General features: G+C 37.1%; 1 protein-coding gene across 1 annotated transcript in view; it reads left to right on the forward strand.

Annotated features, from left to right (window-relative positions):
* Positions 1–776: 776 nt before the first annotated feature.
* LOC147325542 (uncharacterized) overlaps positions 777–13,101 on the forward strand; it is a 55,127-nt gene continuing 42,802 nt past the window's right edge. Inside the window, exon 1 of the mRNA XM_086300101.1 lies at positions 777–815. The gene's annotated coding sequence lies outside the window, so the exon portion shown is untranslated. The remainder of the gene's footprint in view (positions 816–13,101) is intronic.

Genomic DNA, 13,101 nt, shown 5'->3' on the forward strand with positions numbered 1-13,101 from the left:
AAATGCACATTAGACCACCTACCATAAAAAGAAGAAAACACAAATATTTTAGAAATCTGACAAAAACTTGTTTAAAACGAGAAATTATAATTGCTATTTGTCAGGCAAATAACAAACTGAATTCATGTTTTTCAACCCAAATCCTGACTTCTCTGAATCAGTGAAAAATTATTTGAGCATAAGACTCAATCACTAAAATCTTATTTCCTTTTTTTCAAACAGTGAATTGGAAAATGAATGAATGGCAGCAAAAATTATATTAAAGCATTAAAAATATTATCTCAGTTAAAGAGCTTGTACATACTGGTGGACACACAATTACAAAAATCATTCTGGTAATTACCAATACTGTTCATTTATAAACTTTACAGCTGACTGGATGGTGGTCTTATGATTTTGTTTAGCATTGTATGTAAGGAACTAAGATATATACATATATATGTCACTTAATGTCATCAGAGGGAGAAGGTGGTAACCACAATGTCCCCAGGGAAGGAAACATTCCTGAAATAGTTGCAAAAGCTGCCCATGGTGCATTGCATTTCCCAAAATGGTGTCAAAGACAGAGAGTGAGTTCGTTCTCATGCCTCTCAAAAATGTTCTCGTGGATTTCTGCCAGAGAATGTAACGTTTAACCAGCTCAAACCTTCGCTCCTCCCTTCCCGGGCGACTTTGCGTGAGTCAGCTGGGCTCATTACGCACGTTCCGGTGTGCGGCAGGTGTAACTCTGGCCACACCCACAAGGAAACTCCTGTCAGGCAGACTCAGCAGGCTGTCAGTCGGCATCAGAGCACCGCAGAAAGGAGGAGGAACAGGTAAGAAGCTCATAATTTTCCAGGAACACTTGTTGGAGTTTAATGGGAGCGCTTTGGTACAGCTTTTTTTGCTGACACTGATTTCGGGTGAGAAATGCGCTGCTTTCACTTAAGAGAGTTCACGGCTATTTTCCTCAAACTGGATCGCAGAAAAACTAGTCTTTTTTTAAGGATAGGGCTGAGGAACAGATAATCCAGCTGATGCAGGGAAGCACAGAGACTGCTTCAGGTCAAAACTGTGCGCAAAAATAGTTAAGCTAAACTTTTAAAGTTTAGCCTGCGGCAAATGGAGATGCAGGCTTTCATACATTCAGCCAAAGTACATAGTAACATTCCGAATGATTGATTTAGCATGTAGATCTTCAAATAATGAATCTTGAGACAGGCATTGTAAACGGAGAGAAGGTACCGTACAGTTTGATAATCCAATTTCCAATCCAATTTTATTTATAAAGCACTTTAAAATACCCAGCACAGGACCAAAGTGCTGTACAGAAAATAAGTTAAAAACAATAGAATAAAAGAAAACAGCACAAATGAATCAATATAACACATAATACATAAAAATTAAAATAGCCCTATATTAAAAAAGAAAACAAGATAAAACAGCACAGAATCAACTAAAAACAACTAAAATAAAAATAAATAAAAACCAACATCTCATGTGGTGTCAAAGGCCAGGGTAAAGAGCTGCTTTTTCAGGAGTGACTTAAAAACGGGTAGGGAAGACTGTTAAGAATAGGCAATTAATATGGTGATTGAAGAACTATGAAGTAGGATTAAAGCTACTGTTGTTCCAGGAGCATTATGTAAGAGCTGTTCAGAGTTATCAGCATTAGTGTGATAATGTTACCAGAAATCAATAGTCCTCAACTTTTGTGGCCCGCCTTACTGCAGTCTGTGTTTGAGCTTGAGTACTTTTCATGGTGCTGGTATGCAGGTTGTAATACCTGTAGTGTATTAATACTGTGGAGAAACGTGTAAGTAATGCAGATACTTAAAAAAAAAAAATTTTTTTCAATACAATATTAAATACTTTAAATTTGATTATAGAATGAAATATAAAGTGCAACATAGTGCAATTGTGTAGCATCGTATTATACAAAGTCAGCGTGGACTCAAAAGTGGTTACTACAGGCTTGTCCTTGCTTTGTATCATGTTAATGAAACAACCTAAAATTAGGCGCTGGGCTCATTCTCACTGTTGAGCTACATTACACATTTCAGTGTTGAAAAACTTGACTGACATGCAAAGAGCCTTGACCTCGGTCTTTTCCAACACCTTCAGGATGAACTGGAAAATCATGTGGAAACCTTTTAGGAGTCTGAGCTAGAGGAGCATTTAGTGTCTGTGGCTTTGGAATGACAGATTCAGTTTTCATGTGTATTGTGGGTGTGCTGTGTGCAGTTTGTGTCTACATACTTATGGCCAGAAAGTATAGTGTGAGGAGTTTATACTACCTTCCATGAAATCTCAATGTTGTAAAGTGGCATGAAAATATAAGTTTTACAGTTTCTTATCCACCATAATAGTGACTTTAAGCTACGTCTCTGCAAGATCAAACTCGTGTCAGGCATTGACAATAAAATTCCTTTTTCTTTTTTTAATACTGATGATATCTAACAGTTTTCATTTTCTCAAGAGTACTCTGCCCCCTGATAAGAGGCCAACAGAGATGAGATGTTATCTTTATTTCAGCTGGGTGGAGGGCGCTATGTGAACTTTTACTGACTCCACGTGGAGCTGCTGTGTTACTTAACACTTAATTAGTAATAGTCACAACAACAATAACAACACCTAACCAAACCATGCTGTTCTTAACTGGGTCTCTACCCCTGCATGCCTGTTTGGTTGAAGAATTAAGTTGGGCGACTGATTACAAGCTGTGATTGTTTGTGTGGGTGTGTTTATGTGTGTGTGTGTAATCACAGTAAAACACAGTCCTGGAGACACCAACAGTAGTGAGAACTATGGCAGTTTTAAGCCAGAAGATACAACAGGCTAGAGAGAGCAGTGGTTGTTAGGCTAGTTCTTCTGTGAAATAGTCGCCACAAATCGATATTATTTTATCACATTAACAATAATTAAAGGAATAAGTGAGTTCCTATAGCCATTGTGAGCTTATATCTTTGTATTTTTTTTCTAGTTTCTTTTGTTTTTAGCTTGCAGGCCAGCGAGCGTGTTGCTACGCAGCTACTTTTACAGCCTTGACAGCTAGCTTAAGAAGCAGGGATATTAGTTATACATGAGTTGCTTTAAAGGGTGACGTCAAGCACATACAATTAATTATTATATTTCTGAAAGTTCTGTTTTCTCACATATGTTGCAAAATGTCAGCCTCACAGAGATGTGCTAGCAGGCTAAAATGAAGTCAGCTTTACGCAGTTATGTGTTAAATATCGGTGTTGTTGTCCTGTGTTCAGAATGTAAAATGTGCTTTCTAAAGCTGGTTTTTCACAATTGTCTAAGGAAAATTGCAGTCATTCATGTGTAAATGTTTTCTTGGCTGAAGAATGCAGAAACTATTGCCAGCTGTTAGCATTACTGATTTTCTTGCTTAGCTAAAGTATCTTTGTATTAGTTCACTTTCCATGTCTTTATCTTTCATTCCATCTTTTTCTGTTCTGATCACCCTCATCTCCTACACAGCTGTGCTTTTTCGTTCACTGTTATCTAACATATTTTTTACTGTTACTCTCAATTTTGCACTATTTTACTCTTGACTCTTCAGTTTTTAGTGTGTGTGTGTATATATGTTTTTTTGTTTTTTATTTTTTTTATTTTACTTACACTGTGTAAATGATGACTTGGATTTTCTTGCATGCCAGAAGTTAAGCTTTTTAGTTTTGTTGTATTTAGTACTCTAGTATATGTTACATTATTTTTTGTACATGCTTAAAAAGCTGCCAAAGCTTTTAGCTTACACTATATATGTGTGTGCGTGTGTGTGTGTGTGTGTGTGTGTGTGTGTATATGTATATGTTCTGATATAAAATATATATATATATATATATATATATATATATATATTTTATATATGATGTGTGTATGACATTGATTCATTTAGTCTAGACACAATGTACATGACAATATGTACATGTTTTTAAAAAGGGTTGAACCAAGGCAATGACTGACCCAACACACCCCACAAGGCATTAGTCATTGCATATTGTGCAGCAGTATTTCTCTCTTTTTCTATGTCAAATTTTGACTTAATCCCTTTTCTCACTGAGAATGTTCCAACAATTCATCATACCTCTCTCTGTTTCAGTCACCCTTTCTCCCCTTTCACTCTCACCCAGTTCCTTTGGTTTCTTAATACCACTTTCTTATCTTTTGGATGTTTCAGTTTTTCCTTTTCATCAGTTTTTCAAACTCAACCATGTGTATGTATGGGACAAAAACATTTAGTTTAATCATGTGTAACAACTTCAACCTGTTTCTGTATCCAGCCTCTGTCCTTCGCACACCCATCCTCTCTCTCTTTAATGCGTTTTAATGGAACTACATTCTTTCACTTGACTCTAGCCCAGGCAGTTAACGAACCAGACCAACAAGAATACACAACTGATCTCTTTCACAGTTTTGCTCAGCACACACCCACCCTACACTCTCTCATTGCTCTCTCTCTCTTGCCTTGTCACTGTTTGTAATGGAGTAGAGATGGGTTAAAATGTTGTGTAAGTAAGTGTTAATGCAAGTCAAAGAATAACAGATTGTAAAAAAAAAAAAAAAAAAAATAAATCTCAAATTCTGTGTAAGATCTTTGCTGGATTTTTTTCCCTGTTTCTTAAGGGCATAAATTTCAGACACTGTTTATCTGTGGTAGATAATTTCTTTTCATAAGGAAGTGGAAGGATTGCCACTTCTCTTGTCCTATATTTGTCCAGTTTCCCCGAATGTTTTAAGGAAACACTGCACGCCATGCTGAGATACCACCTTTTGGTGTAAAAATAATATTTTTTCCCCCTTACACTGTATTATCTTTGCCATTTTTCCAGACATTCAGCTAAAGAAATGAGGACAAATAATGTGGCTAAAGATAGATTTCTGAATTGGTTCGTTGCTAAGTTGTCTGTTATGTATAGACACAACACTGGTTTATCCCTTGTGTTAAGTGCGTTTTTTATGCTTGAATGATTCATCGGTTAGTGTTGAGTGGCTTAACAAACAAAGAAACATTTATCCAAAAATGGTCAGGTACAATGACTGGAGTGAAATTGAGTGAAAAGGCAGCCAATGTTCAAATACAAAAGCTCAAAGATTGACTTTTTAAAAAGAAAGGCTCCTTGTAAGCAAAGAAAGAAATGAAGGATACTTTAAGACCTTTGCACAGGACTGTATGAGGAGACATTTTATTTAAATTATATTTAAATTCCTTGTAAATGCACATTTGGATATCTGTTACAGAGAAACTTATCTAGCCATTAGATTATGGTAACTTAATTGCTGTTGACGTGGCCTTCACAGTACCTTTAGCTACATGCCAGTAACACGTTACAGTTGCTTACTACCCACAACACTTGGCCTACATCACAAACAGGTTAGCCGCATTAATTAAAGGGAATGGCTTTAAGAGAAATGTATCCTGTATCTATGGTTTCAGTTTCTCTAGTCAACTCACTGCCAGTGCACAAACCTAACTTTGCCAACACCATCATCAGCCCTGCAACCCACTGCACTCTTGGTGTCACATTTTTGCTAGTTTAACATTAAAATTTATGTGATGAGCTGATAATAATTTGGAGCTTTTGCATTTACAGTATAGTGTAAAATGTCTTTTTTGGCTTTCATAAATACAAAGTGCTGTTTGAGGGTTTAGACTTGGCTTTAGTTTAAAAATTACAATCAAGTAAAGCTTCATAGCAACATGGCTGAAACTCTGACAATTGTTTCTCATTAACTTTATTGGTAATGTTTATTTTGTTTTCTTCAAACTGAAAAAAGATATTATGGAAAGCATTTCTTAAACACTAACTAGGAAGTCTAATAAGGACGTCCAAGCAGTCTTAAAGAAGTAGCTCAAAGTGATGTTGAATTGACATCTGCAACATCAGTTTGACTTTCATTTTGGAGCATGCTGAACCTGATGTGCATTTACTGGACGAAAGTTTTCATCCCATCCTTGAAGTCTTGATCAAAAACTAAAATGATTTTTTTCAAGACATCAAATTAAAGAAAGAAAAAATGGTTTTGGGCAAATTATATAAAGATTAATAAGGATGTATATAATTTTCATCAGTGCTTTCTAATCCTGAACACATTAGCACTAAGGCTACATTCACATCACATGCTGATGTGGCCTGAATCGAGATTTTATAGCTCCAAATGACTGTGGGAACTAATAAATTACACATCAGAACTGGCTCACTTGGATACGTTTTCCTAGAACGTACTGCACAAGAGATTTACTAAAAACAAATGAAATTTAAAAAAAAAAAAAAAAAGAATATCAGTAAGGCCTGTATTGTGAACAGTTTCCCAAGCCCATTTGGGACAGTCTCATAGACGATCCCAACTTTCACAAAGCTGGGTGTGTGCGAGAATAATTGAGATTATAGATGATGTCATTGTTTTTAAGAAATTGTTTCTCACCTGTAGATACAAGTCTTTGTGTGTGACTACTTCATTTGCCAAAACCTCCATTACCTTAACGTTTAGCTATGCCATTTAAGTAAGAATGATGACATCAGCATTCAGAAATTCACTTGATGTCAAATCTTTGGTGACAAGTTTTGACATTTTTATTAGAAAGGGCAGTTACAAATTTAAATTCAAGAATGTTTTAATCCATTTTTTTTTCTTGAATTTTCAGGAAAAGGTTTATTTTATTTATTTTATTTTCTTAAGGTAATATTCCAATCAAACATCCACATACTCAGCATTTATAATCAGTATTTTTGATCTTCTAAAGAAAGTAATTATGCACTTATTTTCAGTGTCATGTTTGTGCACAGGTAGGTGAATGCAATTAGGTGACGAAAAACACCAAAGTGTCTTGTCTTATTGAGGTGCATTCCCATAGCTGTTATGCTTTTTTGCTCACAGTGCTGTCTGTCAGATGATATTCAAAGTATGTCTGTGTTTGCTGTCATTCTTCCTAAAGCTTCACTTGTGTTTGCAGAAGTGATTGTACATGTTCAGCAGCCTGACGGAGACAATATGTCAAATACCTGAACCTTAAAAACCATTACGTTGTCTTTTTATGCAGCTTAGTAATCATTCATTCTCCACTTAATGAAATGCACTTGATTAAAACAGTCTGACCGCCTGTATAACAGCAGATGTTTTGGCAGTGTGATGGTCTGTAGCTTTCAACTAACCACAGTCCTTCCAGGAGTAGATGTTCCAACATCTACTCCTGGGACGATTATGACAGTACAATTAGAAAAAACCTGATCAAGTGTTTCTTATTTCGAAGAGTTTCCGGGAGAAAACTTCCTTTCTTTAAGAAAAACATGGCAGTATTGTTTAGATTCATGAAACGATGTCCTTCAGACAGAGAAGACTGGTGTGGAGATGTTTGGCCAAAACCAAACACAGCATATCAACACCGCAAACTACTGCCAGCTGTCACTCAGCTGGCCATGATCTGCTCTGTGTACCAAAGTATTTTGGAGTCAAGTGTGAGACCAGCTATCTGACATGTTGGCCCCAATTGGGTCATTCAACAAGAAAATGATCCTAAGCACAACAGCAAATCTACAACAGAATGGCTGAAAAAGAAAAGGTGATGTGACGATCCGGTCAAAGTCCAGAGCTCAACCTGACTGAAATGCTGTGGCAGGACTTTAAGCAAACTGTGCACAACCTCAATGAACTGAAGCGATGATGTAAAGAAAACAACCATAATTCCTCCAGAAATGACGTGAGAGACTGGAAAGGTCATATAGAAAGCAGTTACTCTAAGTTATAGGTGCTAAATGTGGTTCTACAAACTGTTAAGTCATGGGTGTACTTAGTTTCAAAAAACTAGAATCTTCTTTTGGAAAGTTTGTGGAATGATAGCTCGGCTTCACAAAACAGTATAATTATTTATCTTCTATTGCCCCTAGGTTTACAACAAGCCACCTATTGTGTGCAACATTCATTCCTATTATAATCAAATGTCAAGCTGTCTGGTATGGGAAACACCCCATAGTGGCATCTGGTGCCCATCAATCATTAACACAATGGAAGAAAGAATTTTTTATAAACCCCTGAAAGAAAAAAAAAGAAGAAAAAAGATCTCTGTGCAGTTAGTCACTGTGGTTTAAAGAAATGTTCATTAATGACATTTAGTGTTGTGCTAGCTGCCTTTCTATAGAACAGATTGTTTGGCGGATCAATAAAAGACGTGGAGCTACTGTGCATGTGTGAGAGAGAAGAGAGACACTGGGAAAAAAACTTATTTACTATTTCCATGAAGTGAAAATAAAGATGTGCTTATGCATTACAAATTACTCACTCAATTCATCAGTTTCACAACTCTAAGCCTGCAGTTCCAGGATGATTCAGTGTAGAAATACATCAAAATGTTAAAATAATGTTGTTGTTGTTTTTTTTAAAAAAAACAACAACATTATTTTAAAAATACGGCATCTTAACATAAGGCTTGTTCTAGCTCACAATCTTTTAATTATGCACACACAGGAGTCACATAAAAGCATGACTGAATGTGACATTATGCCACAAACTGCAAGTCAACAGTGAATCATGTGAAAGCAGCAGGAAGGAGATGGTATGTTAGGAATCAGGGCGTGAGTTTTGAAGGACAAGATGAACGTACACACACACGCAAACTATTTGGTACCATGTTGTGATCTCCTCGTTTTAGTAACACTATGTAATTCAAATATTACTTTTCTTATTGGAGCTGCGGGTGGACTAGCACTGTGTGCGGACTAGCACTGTGTGCTGGTATCAGTCCTGCAGGTAGAAACTCCCCTTTCTTTGATATATCTCTCGCATGACTTCACACTAGTCTAAGGTCAAGATGGCTGACTTCCTAGAAAATCACTTTCTTTCACTGAGCTGTTTATAACGCAGATAAGTTTAACCTGTCTTTCATAATGCCATTATTGCAGACTGCAGCAGCACCACTTTAACACAAACTCGAGGACTTCCTGTTCTTTTGTACTCACTTGGGTTGCAGGTATATGTGTCAGTAGTCACCTGCTTACAGTTTTCATGCTAGGTTAAACTAACAGCCTCTCAGCTGTACTAATAATATTTAACATACAGACAAGGGCCATACCACTGCTGTGTTTTAATCAGGTGATACAGGGGAGAGTATCAACAAGCAGGGGCAGGGGACAAAGAAAACCATAATAAATGATGAAATGAATAAAGCGAACTGCTGTGTTGAATATACTGAAAACAGTAAAGCTAATAGTATTTGCACTCTTAGCTACAGTTCATAGACCTACTTTTAAAAAAAAAGGTTTAATATCAAAATATACTTAAAGTAAAAATACTCTTCATGTGGAATGAGCCCTTTCAGAATCTTATTGGATTGCAATTTTTTGAGGTATTAATGTGTACTAGCGAAAACCTATCATGGTATTCTTCTTTATTTTCATCGGTTACTGCATATAGAAAGACAGGAAAAACAGATGTTCATAAACACCAAACAAATACACATATTTCTTCTTTTTCTCCTTTTCAAGATACGTATTCATTGTAAAAGATAAAGTAATCAGTTACAGGTACTAATAGCCTCACTGTTTGAACACGTATTTACAACTCATTGTAGTTCCAATTTGGACATCACATTAAGTCGATTCCAGTTCTGTGTTCATGGGTCATCTGCAGATCTATGAATTTGCTTTCTAATGTTGTTGTTACCTTTTGTTATCATTACATTATATTAAAAATGTAGCTGTGTAACAGTGTAGCTTTCAGCAGTCACATTTCTTTTGTCTGTTGCCACTGTGGCTGCTGTTTTAGCAAAAAAGAAGTTTTAAAATCACTGACAGGGTAGTGATTTTAAGCTCTGTGGACACCATACAAACTGAATTGCTTTTAGAGATTATCAAAATAACTTACTATAATGCAATCCATTACACTATCCATTTGTAAATTCAATAAGAAGAAAAACTGCAGTACTGTATAATTTAGCTGAAGTAGGAAAGCTTCACATTCTGGTTCTAGAAACGTCGCTCTTTTTGCTGTTGATTTCCTTCCATTTCATCATCCTTTCCAAAGCTCACACTCGCCTCCATAACATAGTGCTCGGGCCAAATGGTTTCGGTTTGAAGGTCATGAGCGTGTTTTGGAACCCATTTTCTACATCTTGTAAATTCTTCCGCTAATGGACACCTGAGAGTTAATTATTCATCTACATCATTTAGAAACTGCTACAGAGCTTCTCCTCGAATGCATCTCAGTGCATTTTTGCATTTTATAGCTCCTTGTGTTTTGTTTTTGTTTTTTCACTGCAAGTTTTAATGAGTGTTGTTTTGCATTATGCAGTACCTCCAGGCTTCAATTTAGCATCTGGGAAAGTTGGCTTGACTCCAAGACTGTGGTCACCCAGTGCTTATTACTCATTAAGCCTCATCGGAGGGCCGAGTGGGCGCAGGCTGGGTGGGTGCTGGGTGGGAGTTGCAGTGCTTGGTGCATGTTGTTGTTGTGGATGCTCTAGTTTTGAAACTAAACTTGGAGATGAGAAAGTGAAGTGAGTTTAAAAAAGAAAGTGTTGATCATTTGCATATCCTTCTACTCTGTCAACAAGTGCAATATTTTTCCTACACATCATGGCTCTAGAGTAAAAAATTATTGTACTGAACGTGGTGTTAGCTTCTTATTAATTGGCATGTTTATTATTGTTTTCAGGGTAAAACTGATTTTGCTTTGCTTAAACTATTCAAGGGCAGTAAAACTGAAGCTTTGAAGCAAAAAGGAAGTAATATATTTCAGCAAATCAGCTTAAAAGCATCAGATTAGTCTCCCAGAGGCTAGATTATGTTAACAATGGCAGCATTTTTGACAAATTTCTAAATGACCAATTTGTCCAACTTCATCAAGGTTAATTTTTTTTTTAAATGCACCCCACTGACTGTTAGTTGGAAGAGACTACTGTGTGGTTAGCCTTAGGCATGTATGCCAAATAGAATACACATTTATCCAACCTTCATACCAAATTCATGCCAAATGGAAAGTCTTTGTTGTTGGGGTTTTTTCTCACACATAGGCAGGCCACTAAAGTATGTTTGGAACTAAAGAATGCCTCCAGCCTCCACTTTACTACTCAATAACCATCTCACTCTTATTTTCAAACATCAGTCGTTGCTAACCTGTTAGCTCTGGCCCATTTCAGCCAGGTCACCCTTGTGGTGGTTGTCAACATCATTCAGCTCAATCTCCAACGCCCATTGTTGTGAACTGCAGGTGGCAACAGTAGTCTTTGTTCTGCTCTGGAGATCTGCTGCAAGCTGCAGGGACCACTCTAACCAGAACCTTCGGCAGGTGGGGAGCTGGTTCATGTGCCACTAAACCGAGCTCGCAGAAGCTGCAGAGCAAAACGAGCTGCCATCACCAGCTGCTGAAATCTGTCAAGAAGTGGGGGAGATGGCTGGCGTTTCCTCTGTTATTTATTCTCATTAAATGTATATAGTGTTAGTTTGTAACTCATTTAAGCAAGCGTAGGTGTACCGCACGTTCATGTACACACGTACCACCCCGCAACCACCACAAATAGAATCTGATTCTAGAAACACTGACAGGGGATGGAAAACAGTCTTTATGACATAAAGACTGGAAATTATAACATATCCAACACACTATTCCAACTGGGCTAGGCTGACTCTATTTGTTGTTTAAAGAGTCAACCCTAAATTCTGATAGGGCATGAGCATTACGTTACATGTTGCTGTGTTGCAAAGCTCTAATTTCATTATGGTCATACGTTGTCATTGCCTTTTTTTGCCACCACCTTGTTAGTATCTGGTTAAGGATGGGCAGCAAAAACTATTCAGATGAGAAGGTGTTGAGTGTGTAACACCTGGAAGTACTGGTAATTCTTATGTTATAGTAAAAATAATTTTTAAATAAAATGGAAAGATGTGTGAAATAATTTTCTTTTACTTAAAGCCTTGAAGCGTTTTGCTCACTACACTAAGTGCTGTTTTATTGGGTAGTCACTCTTAAGACAAACTATGGAACAGTTCTCACTGTAGTATTTGCATCGTACAATGGTTTACACTTTTTGAATTGTGAGGCTTTATGTTTTTCAACGATGCATAATTTGGGTCAGGCATATTCCTTTGCCTGTATTTGGACTGGTCAGTATTGAGAGATTCAGGCTATCCAAGTAGTTTTAAGTACTACTCTTAAATAAATGACTTTACATGCATCACATAGCCAAACGTTACTAGATGGCCTAGCTGAGTTATTGCATAAAGTCACTAATGAAGTCATATGTCTATGCATAATTAACTTCTACAAGTGCTTCATCAGGGGCGTCTCACTTTTCTCTGAGCCTCTGAAGGATTGCTGTGAGACTGCCCATCAGAATCTCTTCTTGAATCACATATTGTCCATTAGCTGTTATTTTTATCTTATTGTTGCAAGACATTTTTTTAAGCATTTTGTCTGTATTTTGTTGGACGGTTCACATAGAATCAAACATCTGTGTAAATCTGTGGTAAAATGTAATCATTCACCTATAATGTGTCTGTCTGCAGACCAAAACTCATGACTGCGCAAATAAACATGCAGACACATTCGAGGACCCACCCTGTGTAGTGCAAACAGAACCGTGTTTTACATCTGTCGCCCGTGTGGGTCTTGGATTATGTCCAGTTCTTTAGAAGTTATACGGTATAATGTTATTTTCAACTAATTGTGCTTTCAGTCGTGGAAAGTCCCATTATTTGTAAAATCTAAATATATTTATTATTTTTAGCTTTCAAACTAAAGGCTGGTACTTTCACTTCTTCTAATCGGGGACACTCCCAATAGGACACAAGGTTGTGTTTTATGTTCTTGTCTCCCTGAGTGTGTAATTTCCCACTGCATGTTTGGTTTCCTTTAGGTCTACCTGCTGTGTCTTTGTGTTGCTCTACCTGTTTTTCTCCCTGACTGTTGGACAGACGACAGCTCACAGAGGTTTTATTTCTTTTGGATGAGTCTTTGGGAGGAGCTCATCATAAGTAGGTTGCACACCCAGCCCTGCACACCTGTGCATGTGTATGCATTGCGATGCGGTTGGGTGGTGGTGAGAGTGGTATTGTGCCAAACCCTAAAATAACCCAGAGTAATACCTGTATGCAGTAAAAACATACCATTAATCAGTCTGGTGTA

This window comes from Aulonocara sp. 'chitande type north' Nkhata Bay, linkage group LG7, assembly GCF_057382095.1.
Source record: "Aulonocara sp. 'chitande type north' Nkhata Bay isolate Kocher_YH1m ecotype deep benthic linkage group LG7, A_spYH_male_GT1.1, whole genome shotgun sequence".
Taxonomy (NCBI): Eukaryota; Metazoa; Chordata; class Actinopteri; order Cichliformes; family Cichlidae; genus Aulonocara; species Aulonocara sp. 'chitande type north' Nkhata Bay.